Here is a 12,011-nt window from a genome sequence, read left to right on the forward strand (position 1 = left end):
GGCAAGAACAATCATCACTAAAGTCATTGACTACATTTTTGAGTCTGCATGAAACTGGAAGATTAGCTTATAAGAGGCAAAAGCAAATCAATATGGCTCTGCTTATCTGATACTACACTTAGCCCCCTCTAACCAGTCAAGGGATTTGAAATCTCTTTACCAGCTAACTTTGAGCCACCTGAGAGCCTAGACAAACATCAAGCTTTTACTCTTTTGGACACTATTTGCATAGATAGGGAGAGATGATCTTGAAATGAATTTATGCTTAAATTACCACTCTAACTACCATTAGAATTTATGTTTAAATCTCAAAGCCATTTGGTACAAATTCTATCTTTGAAGGTCCTAGAAAATTAAACAATTTTTTGAGAACTGTTGTAAGTTCGAATGGTCATCCTTAATCTTTGACTCAGAGCTTGATTTATGTGTAATGGCAGAACATATTGGTTCTTGTGTTTTTAGAAATCATTTGTCATGAACCAATTCGTGTGTGCATCCAATATAAAGAAAAAAGTCGCATTTCTTTAACGATCTTTCACATTGGATTAAACCATTTTGAGACAGAGTTTGAGAAGGGAGGAAGCTAAATGTTGGGGAGAGAAGATGGTAAATGAGCCTGGGGATGGTACCTGAAAACACATATACAGATAAAGGTTAGATGCTAAAATTTGAAGTGGCTAACTTCTTAACCCAATGATTTTATTCATAAACTAAGGAGAGTTTCCTTATTTTTTTTAAAGATTTATTTATTTATTTATTTATTTATTTATTTATTTATTTATGATAGACAGAGAGAGAGAGAGGCAGAGACACAGACAGAGGGAGAAGCAGGCTCCATGCAGGGAGCCCGACGTGGGAGTCGATCCCGGGTCTCCAGGATTGCGCCCTGGGCCGAAGGCAGTGCTAAACTGCTGAGCCACCTGGGCTGCCTGAGAGTTTCCTTCTTGCATGATTTTCTGTTACTATAATTATTTAACAAATGCATGTTGTAACAGTGTGAAGAAACATGATGAAAACACATGGATAGAGAAAATGAGACTGCACACACAATTTAAAGGAATATTGGGGATCCCTGGGTGGCGCAGCGGTTTGGCGCCTGCCTTTGGCGCAGGGCGTGATCCTGGAGACCCGGAATCGAATCCCACATCGGGCTCCCGGTGCATGGAGCCTGCTTCTCCCTCTGCCTGTGTCTCTGCCTCTCTCTCTCTCTCTCTCTCTCTCTCTCTCTGTGACTATCATAAATAAATAAAAATTTAAAGGAATATTGAGCATTGCAATCTACTTCAGAATAGCATAAAACATAATAAAATAAGTCTAATTCACAATAATTCTATCGGTTGTTACTAATTTTGTTTCTTAGAAAAAGGACCTGAATGTACATGTAGGCTTTACTCTCTGAGAAGCTGCCTCATTACATCTTTATGAAGATTGGCTGTTTTTCCAAGACTTTTGCATGATCACATGCTTGTGAACATATCTATTGGTTAGCAGGATTTTGAAACAAGTGTTTGTGATATTCAATAGTATCAATAACAGTATCATATAAAATGCAATTTTCTGCCCACAGATGACAATGAACATTAAATTATTTTAAATTTATTTTTGTAAATAGTAAATCGCAGGACTTGGATAAAAGGCATGAACATTTTTCTTTTAATTCCTAAAAAAATTGGCTCACAGCGGTGTAAATTTCTCAGTAAAAAATAAAGCCTTCAAATCTTCAAAACCTTCACATATGACCAATTAAACATGACTGAGAATCTTATAAAGTGGTTGTAGTGGAGAATAGAAGGAAAAAAACTTGATAAGATCATAAATAACACATTGACTATCTTTGAACCTTGGTAACAGCCCCTGTGAAATCTATATCAATCCATTAATGAAAAAGCTAAAATCAGTTTGCTGAAGGTGAAATCATTATTCAGCATAGACTAATTCCATTTCCAGTGAGTAGGGAGTATAATTCTTATGAGTGTAAATATAGTCATACATCTTATAGTTTCATAAATATAAATGATATATCTACCATTCCTTTTAGTCTAGAAGAGTTCATTCTGTTGGCATGCACAATCATTTAAAGGAAATATATCTTTACATTGAGTGGTCATGGATAAAAATTGAGACAACTATAAATTAATGATATTCTCTGATAGAAGGCTCTTTGAAAATATGTTTACAATCATCACCTTCTCCTTAGATACCTATTTCAAGGGATTTGACTGGTATCTAGATAATAGCAAACTGACTTTTAAAAACTGCCCAATACCAGCTTAGGGGAAAGAACTCTATTTTTCTCTTTTTAATTCATTTAATTATGTATTCATCAAAAGATTGGTACAGCCATGCACCACGCACATAGTAGGCTCGGAGACAGACATAAATGGAGCTGAAGGCTGCATTTGAGAAACTTCCAGTGGAAATTGCAGAGAGTAATAATTGCAGAAAAGGAGGTTTTGTCAGTAAACCTATCCAGGGAGCTCAGAGGAGGAAGCAGCAAGATCTTTGTAATTTTATGGGAAATTTCACACTAGAAATAACTTTTGAGATACATTTGAAGGATGAGTAGAAATCAATCAAAAGGTGGGGACTTTCATTGCTTAATTGGTTGGCTGGAGAAGAAAGTCTTATAATTGGTAATAGTGTACAGCCAGGAGGAAAAGAAAAAAAAAAGGTAAAATAATGCTTTGTTTCTGAGGAGTTTCTGCTTGTTTATTTGTCTGTTTTTTAAAAGGAGTCTATCCATGAGACCATTTCTCCAAAATAATGTGTTATCTTTGGAGTGCAGAATGATAAATGGTTATTTCAATATTGTATATTAATTACAGAGTTGATTTTTGTGTCTCAGGGGACCATTAAATTGACAAGTTATGGTTTTGTTGTGGAAAGTAAAACATTCAGAAATTATTGAAAATGCAGATATAACTCTTACCATTATTGTATCAGTTAAAGAACAGAGAAACTGTGACATTGTGTAGCAAAGCTGATGTTCAGTGATATAGTTTAATAACTTGACCTATTTGACAGATCTCTGTCTGGTGTTTTGGTCTCAATAAATTAATGTTAATATTAATAGATCATGTTGCCATGTAACATGTGCATGCTAGTGTCGGAAACTATTCAAATTTGTCATTAATTCAGAATTAAGTAGATCTCCATTTCTGTCAATCACTACTAGCATATTTCTATGACACCATGATTTCTGGAACCCATTTGCAAGGTACAGGCTATAGTCTAATTAATTTAAAACAGATTAAACTGATCAATAAATAATTAAAAATAACCTTACTGCTATTAGTAAGGCTTGCTGTGTGAGTACAATGAAATAAATCATAATGCTTCAAGTTACATTTGGTAAGTACTTCCTTTATTCTTTGGTAGATAAACCATTTATCCAACTAAAAATACATCATTTCACCCCCAAAGCTGAGGGATAATCATGGTATGTTCATCAGGGGCTTCATGGGATGGAGTGGAGCAGGAATACAAAGAGGTTAAAGATACAGTATCTGACTTTCAAAAAACGAAGACAAAAAAACAAACTTTGGTAGTGGAGAAGGGAATACATTTCAAAGATTTTTTCTATTGAGAAGGAAGATTTAATGTCATTTTCATAAAATAGTAGTAAGTTAATAATATTATGAACAGGGCAGACACACCTCTGTTTTGGAGTAATGTGCAGCATTGTTGCAAAATATATATAATTTGTATACATAAAACAGAAGAATCTTATGGGCCATTAAACTGATTTATTACCAACATTTTTGACTCTAGTTAAAGATACCTTTTCTTCTCTTTCCTTGTCAGACATGTTTCTTAGAACAAAATAGAAAATACAGTTGTAACAGTCTTTCATTTGCTACATTAAACACATTTAAGTGCCTGTCCACCAAAGACTTTCACATCTCATGCTTTCTCTCAAGATTGACATATTATTCCCCAGAGTTCTGAAGTGATTTTTTTTTCTATTAAACCCTACCAGATGGGTAATATCTGAAACCACTGTTTGAATTAAAATGTAACTGAACCCACTTAACTCTTATTACAATGAGAGCTGACTGCCCTCTTATAATCTTCCTGTTCAAATCCTCCAAATATCCAAAACCATTTACTATAAGCTATACATTTAAGTTATAAATAAAGATAATGAGAAAGAAGACAGAAGCTCTGAGAATCTGTTGATCATATCATCTTATGTCTGATTAATCACCTCCATGACATCATTAATACCTTATTTAGATGACCTGAGACCCTTCTGGTTAATTTGTAGGACTGGAATAAGATAAAGGAACATTCCAGTTATTGGGGGCAGGAGAGGAGGTGATGGGCCAGGGTGGAGTTAGGCATGAGAAAACATTATATTTTATTTACTTTTTACCTTTCCTGAAAACTGGTGTAAATATTCTTCATGTTTTCTTACTTAAAAATGTCTCAACTCTCTTTGCAGCATCAACAGATATACACAGATAACATTAGATTTTACAAACTTTAAGTCAGGATGCTTAACTAGTAATCAAAGTAAAGATATGAATTCGTTAAAACTAAAGATCAAATATTCATAATATGTACAGCTGTAGTGCACGTGTAGAAAAGTGTTCATTTATATGTTAATTGTTCCTGTAAGTTTCGTGTTGTCAAAATTATCATGGATACTCTGATCAGAGGTATTTTTACTGAAAAATAGTGATTTGGTTTAGATTCTGTGTTTGAAATCTAAGTCCTGAAAGACATAAGGATAGTTAAAGAAAAGAGAGCAATATATTTTAATAATGGTTACTAATCACCCATAAACAATAATATAAATAAACAACGTATTTCAGTAGAAATATTATATCTTTGAATTGTTATTACTCCTTTGTTAGAATATCATCTTGCTAAAGAAATTTTGTTTCAATTATTTTTAGTTAGAAACTTTTTACATTATTTGTATTGATTTTCACATAGGGTTGCATATGGGGGAAATGAGAGTTTGGAAAATTAGAGTGGTTGCTGGAAATTCCCAGAAAGTGAAAGACCAATCAATATTAGGTCATAAATGGAAGAGTGGCACAAGCAAGATCTCCCTCTTCATATGGGAGATCATGATGACACTGTATTTTTGTTATTTTTGCTGAAATCTGGATGCCAATTGATCAGTCTTGCTTGCCTTAGAATTGCTGCTGGAATAACTAGGTAATATTCATTGTTCTCGGGAAACAACTAAAACCAATTAGCAAATTGACTTTGATGTGCACCATCCTTGACAATGGCAGTGCATTTCCCCCTGAAGAGATACGGTTTTCCTGAGCATTTCAAATGAAACATGAACACCAAGAACTCACATTTTTTTAGAAGGGAGGCAGTGGGATACAGTGTTTTTAACCAACCTTGTGAGTGTGGATGCAAAGCAATGAATGAAGAGTCAAAAGATCCTTATATGTATATTGTGATGAAGTACTGATACAGCAAGAGACCCCTCTTTTGTGTTCTTTGAGTCTGCTTGGCCTCATCAGATAAAGGCTCATATTGTAACCTTTCTTTTGTGACAGCCTCGTTGATCAGCAGAAATTAATGCCTGATAACATTTATTTGTTTTATTTTTTTGCCTGATAGCATTTAATGTGAACTATATTATGCTTTGTAAAGATAAGGTGCATTTTCCTTCATATAGGAAATAATTAAAGATATTTTATTACCCTTGTATCATAGTTGAAGACTGTCTCTTAGGGTTAGCAAAATCACAAATCCCATCCTTGGACAGCAGCTTTTCATAAGTGTTCAGGTTTTCTCTAGACAGCTTTCTTCCTAAAACAAACAAACAAACAAAAAGCAGTTGATTAAATGACCAAGTAAATTCACAAGAAATTATTGTAACACTGTCATAATTGAAACAGCAGAAACGTCAGGTGTTTGCTTGTATTTTAAGCATCTTAGGAGCTAGAGAAAGAGCAGTCATCTCAAAGGGTACAGCTTTCTGAGTTTTGGGGGGGGGGGTTGTTTTGTGTTTTTCACTCAACTTAGCAATTGTATTGTGTCTGTAGCCACCAATTCTGACATCCTTGACATTAATATCAACCCCATTTCTGGATCTCATCAGATAGCTTTCCTTGCCCATGGGCTAGGTGGCCTATTCTTGCTAATTAGATTCACTTCAAAGAATTTGGCCTGTCAATACCCTTGGATTTGAATTAGGGTCATTTTAAAGAAATACATTTGTTTTCACAGTGTATATTTAGAAGATGAAAAGTTTAACAATTAGTAGATTTCCCGGGTAAGAGTTCATTTTTAAGCATAGCTTTAAAAGAAAGGTTGTAATATTTTTCCTCTATTCACCTACCCTTTCTGATCTTCATATAGCTTCTTTTTAGAAGAAATTATTGGAGCGCCTAACCTGCACGCTTTACACAGCCATCGATGCCAAGTCACGGATTTTCTTTTTTTTCCCCTTTTTTCCTTTTAATAATTCAGCTCTTATGCACCCCTTATCACATTGAATTTGCCCTTGGTGTAGATGGCAAAGCTCTAAGTGAGGGTTTAATTATAGCCATTTAGAGACAACTTAAAAACTCCTGTCTAATTTACTGCAGTTCTAAAGTAGAGTCTGGATAAGAGTTTGAAAGTTTTAAAACTACTAATAGATAACATGCTTACAGGGAGGTTTGTATAGTTCAAATTATTTTTCAAGGAGAAATGAAAGAATACAAGAGACTTTTTCATATTACAGTCACATGACCAGATCTAGGTTAAAATTTTAACTCCTTTACTTCTGCCTTAGAATGTAGTAGCTTCATTGATTGTTTCTGTTAATCTTCCCTAAGGTGGTCTTTGAAGAACTTTTAGCTAATATTTCTGATTTAGGACTTGCTTGATGTTTGTTTTCTTTTTTTTTTTTTTTCAGAGAAAACTGCTTTAGATCATAAAAACTTATTTTTTAAAGATTTTATTTATTTATTTATTTATTTATTTATTTATTTATTTATTTATGAGAGACACAGAGAGAGGCAGAGACATAGGCATAGGGAGAAGCAAGCTCCATGAGGGGAGCCCGATGCAGGACTCGATCCCAGGACCCCAGGATCACGACCTGAGCCGAAGGCAAACGGTCAACCACTCAGCCACCCAGGCATCCCAAATCATAAAAACTTTAATTTGGTACTAAGACTTACAAATTCTGGCAAGAGGAAAATCATCTTCAGTTATTTTTAACTCACTTAAAAATTCCCTCAGATATATATAATTATTATATGCCCAAGTTTCCTCTTACTGTTTCTCTTATAATACTTTAATCAAATATTTTGTCACTGTGAAACAAAGAAATAGGTGCTCCAAACACTTCTCCTGTATGTTTTCTTTGCTGTCGCATGCCAAGCTCTTCCCATAATGAATTTCCCAAATGAATTCTAATCCTTTATAAATTCCCATAATGAATTCTAATCCTTTATAAATTATGAGATGTAAGTTTGTCTCCTGAAAAATAGAAAGTGAAAGACCTGAGTTAAGGAATGAAAACACTATCCCTAAGAGAGAGGCTATTGCCAAGGCAGTGGTCTTTGGAAGGAGAAATATTTTAACTGCTATTTTAAAAATATAGTTTCAAATTTCATTCTTCAAAGAAATAAAATGGCTTTTTTTTACATGTATATAGTGTTGTAAGCACTGTGTACACTGTTAGAAACCCTTCATTGTGTTTCTCATACCGATGGTTGCCACGAATATTTTTTCCTCAACTTGAATCAGAGTTTCACTTCTGGGTCCCAAAAAAAGAAAACAGATAATATCATGTTTTATAGACCATGGAAGAAAATGTGATTTTCTCCCTTAAAATAACCACAATCCCTTCACTATCTTTTTCTCCCCAGTAATATGTGTCATCTACTGTACTTATTACAATGTCAATTCGCTATGGAGGTTTGTATTGCTTATGTCTTATCACTTCCCAAGTTTCTGAGCTTGCTTACAGTTGTTTCAGTGTATGGTTTAATGAAATCCCTGAAATAGGAAAGTAATATGAAATATCTTCAGAGGATATTGGAATGGAGAAGAGTTTTGAAGGTTTTGTCTTGAACTTCCAAAGATAGAGCTATCATTTTATCGAGTGTGACTCTTAGGATTTCAGTATTAGGAAGCTGTATCATATAGGCCCATTAATTCATGAACTCCAATGTATTCCTCAGGATTAAAATCTTTATAGCTTCATTTAAATTATTTGTGACTAAAGAGCCAATTTCTAATGAATTTAGTACTTTTTCCTCTATGCTCCATATAAATAAATCCTTGATCTCAACTGTGTGTTTGGATGACTTTTAACTTCACTAGGTCCATATATATTCTAAGTCTAATCCCTCTCCACTGATCTTTTTTTCTCTACCTGGGAAACAATAACCTAATATTTGTGTTTTTTTCAGTGTTTAAGGCACAGGCCATTCTGAGCCCCTTATCAAATAGCCAGTTATTTCTTAAAAAGGAAGGAAAGAAAGGAAAGAAAGCTCATTGCCTTCAGCAGCTCTATACATGCATGCACAAATATAATGCACAATTTAAGTTCCATTTTTTCCTTGTAGGTTTTCCTCTCCTGCTTTTCCTTTTCTTCCCCCTTTTTTCTTCTTCTCCTCCTTTCTCCATTCCCTTGTCCTCTTGTTTTTCTTATTCCTCCTCCTTCTCTTCCTCCTCTTCTTCAGCGAGGTTACCAGGGCACACAGCAAAGTTTGTTCCCTATACTAATACACAGCCCCTTCAGCCCCAGGCAAGAATCTCAGTTCACCAAGACCTATGGCAGTGCACCCCAGTCACACCTGTCACCCTAAGCCTGCCCCTGCGTGCCACCAAATGTACATGAATGAGAAGATATTATTGTAATCATTCAACAAAGATTTATTCATCCAGCTATGTGTTCCAGGAGCACAATTTCTCTTCCACACTTAGGTTTTGAAAGTGAAGATTAGTTCATCTAATAGCTGCACTGTGCTAAAATATTATGCTGAGTTCTGACCTGATGTCAACACTAATACCAGGGTAATCCAGAGGTATAGATACCATACTTCTTGGGTTTGGAACTTCATTGACATTAATTTGGCCCATGATACCCTGCAGCAGTCCCTCTGAACCTTTATATCATCCATAGGGGTGTCATACAGGAGAAAATTGCCACGCGCAATTCCTGCATCACAGCTCTAGCTGTGCATCTTTCCTTGCCACTCAGGAAAGAAGATCAGAGTGCAGTGATGAAGAGAAAAGGATAACATGACACTAATTTATTTTTAAAAAATACGTAATGGTCGGGGTGCCTGGATGGCTCAGTCAGTTAGGTATCTGCCTTCAGCTCAGGTCATGATCAGGGTCCTGGGATCAAGCCCCGTATGGGGCTCCCTGCTCAGGAGGGAGTCTGCTTCTCCCTTTCACTCTTCCTGCCACTTCCCCTGCTCATGCTCATTCTCTATCTCAAATAAATGTTTAAAAGTACGTAATGCTTAAAGCCTTGGGTCTGAGTCCTTGAAGTAACACCAGCAGCACATTCCTTGCCATGTTAATAAAAACTCGTATGCTCTAGTGTCACCCTGCTTTAGGAAGCCATCCTTCGCCACCCTGAGAAACTTCTCTGTAAGTTGTGCTCAGCTGTCCACTCTCCTCACACCCTCTTGTGATGTGCAGCACACATGGCAGGACAGATGGCCAGAGAGAGGTGTGTTATCTGTGCTCGTGCAGCAGTTTCTCTGTGCATCTTTACTATTAGCATATGACTCTTCTGCCCTTAATTTCTTCCTAAGATAGTGTTAAGTGAGGTAGTCACATCTGCTGTACAGATTGTTGGGATCCTTGCTGCAAAACAATTAGGTAGGGATTGCCTATACAGTGAAAAAATTCCACGTGTCTGTTTCTGCATGGTTTCCCGTGAGAGGCAAAGGCCATCTATTGACAGCTTGAAGGTGACTTGCCTGGTGAACTTTTGTCATCTTCCTAATTCAGCAGCAAACTGCGGGTTCACAGAACTGAATGACCTAAAAATCTTTTTATCTTAAGGCCACTAAAATGCCTAATGGTACATAGTAGCCTTGACTGTGAATGAGAGCATAAAGCCTAAGTCCCGTCCTCTTATGTGTAAACATTCAACTGGTTAGGAAACAAGAAGTTATAGCAAGTTCTATGAGCTACCAAAACACTAGTCTCCTTAGATTTTTTTCATTAATAGTGAATGAATACATATTTTGGAACAATGACAAAAAGAAGGATATAAAATATGTTTCTTAACCTCAAGAGGTCTCAAGTCTAGTTGAAGAAATGAAAACCCACAGCTTTGAAGTGGATACTGTGCTTGGGGGTAGGATAGGTGGTAGCGGATATGTTTTGACTTATCTGTGAAAGACAGAACTATAATACTACACTTGTCACATATGGTGCTTTAGGGGAATCCTGTGCATTTTGATATTTTTGTCTTTTGGATAGCATGGAATTCAAAATGAATTAGGTTTTAATGTCGTACTGTAATTGCATTCAGTGATCACATTAGAAATACACGGCATTTACTTAATATTCTATTGAAAATCCAGTTTTATTTTATACTATTTTTATTTAATAAATGTAATACCGAAATTTAGGTTTTTTACTGTGTCTGTTTAGAAGCCTAAAGCTGTGACCATTCTCACTTACTTTCTGTATATACATAGAAGTAATGTTCATATGCCCATTTTGTTCCTGGAGCATATAAAAGCAGTTCTGTATAAAAAGCACACATCCCTTGTATAGCAAAAGGTAGTTCGATTCAGATTCTTTAGTGTGGCCCTTAAGAACAGAGCCTCCTATTATTTTCAGGTTTCTCATTTAGCTTTGAAAAAATGTGCCCCCCAAACCCCTGACTTAATGACACTTTCTGATGGAGTCAGTGTGAACATGTATGGTTTTAGTAACTGTAAAATGAACTCAGGATGGATTACTTCTCACAAAAACCAGAGCTCAGGCAAAGTGATGTAAAAAAAAAAAATCTTACGTCTTTGAAATGTTGAACGAAAATAATTCCGGCACAGTTTATGTGATTAGATCTATTTTCATTTAGCCACACAGTTTGTACTTCTCTTCATCCTTGGGGTTTTTTAGCAAAGTTATTTGTGTAATCAATCCTTTAAAGAGGAAAAGAAAATGTAACCTAGAGTCTCTCTTTGAAAGAATGTTCTTTTTTCTCCACAATTTAAATTTCTTCGAAAAATGTTTTCTAAGTAGATTGTAATCTATTATACTGATGAACAGAATTGTATCCTTAAGATCAGCTTGTGACACACTTGGAGCTATTGCTGAAATATTGACTTTAAAAACCTCATTTGTGATAGTAATTCCACCTAACTGTAGACCTAGTGGCAGAAAGGAACATTGGGAAGAGAAAGGAAGAATATTGGGCAGAAAAGGTAAGATGAAGGAAAGATAGGAATATAGATATGAAAAGAGAGATAGTAAGTATCTTCTCAGTTCTCTCTAAGTTGCAGTCAGATTTTAAGAAAAAGGGACATATAATTTTATCAGCCTTTCAAAGTATTTCTTTAAAAAAAAGATTTTATTTATTTATTTATTCATTAGAAACACACAGAGAGAGAGAGAGTGAGAACGGCAAAGACACGGGCAGAGGGAGAAGCAGGCTCCATGCAGGGAGCCTGACATGGGACTCGATCCCGGGTCTCCAGGACCACACCCTGGGCCAAAGGAGGCGCTAAACCCACTGAGCCACCCGGGCTGCCCCTCAAAATATTTCTTAGCACATTTGTGTTCCTACAAGTGCTCATTATCCTACTTTATTCTTGGGAAAGATATTTTCTTTCTTATTCCTTTAAAATAATTTATATCTTGGGATGCATGATATAGCCAACTCTGGGATGCATCAGTGTACAACCAATTGGTTAACTTATATATTAAACTATGTATATGCCTTGCTGATTAAACTGTTTGCTAGTATTGTTTTCAGCACACTATTTTTTAAAATTATTTTTCTACTTTTCATAATTATATATATATGATACTTATGCTATTGGCCTAGGTAGTTTGTTGATTATTTA

The 12,011-nt window shown here is 35.5% G+C and overlaps 1 protein-coding gene across 4 annotated transcripts in view; it reads left to right on the plus strand.

Annotated features, from left to right (window-relative positions):
- PCDH9 (protocadherin 9) overlaps positions 1–12,011 on the plus strand; it is an 885,767-nt gene that overhangs the window by 798,395 nt on the left and 75,361 nt on the right. The gene's annotated exons all lie outside the window — the stretch shown is intronic.

Source organism: Vulpes lagopus, chromosome 16 (assembly GCF_018345385.1).
Source record: "Vulpes lagopus strain Blue_001 chromosome 16, ASM1834538v1, whole genome shotgun sequence".
Lineage (NCBI taxonomy): Eukaryota > Metazoa > Chordata > Mammalia > Carnivora > Canidae > Vulpes > Vulpes lagopus.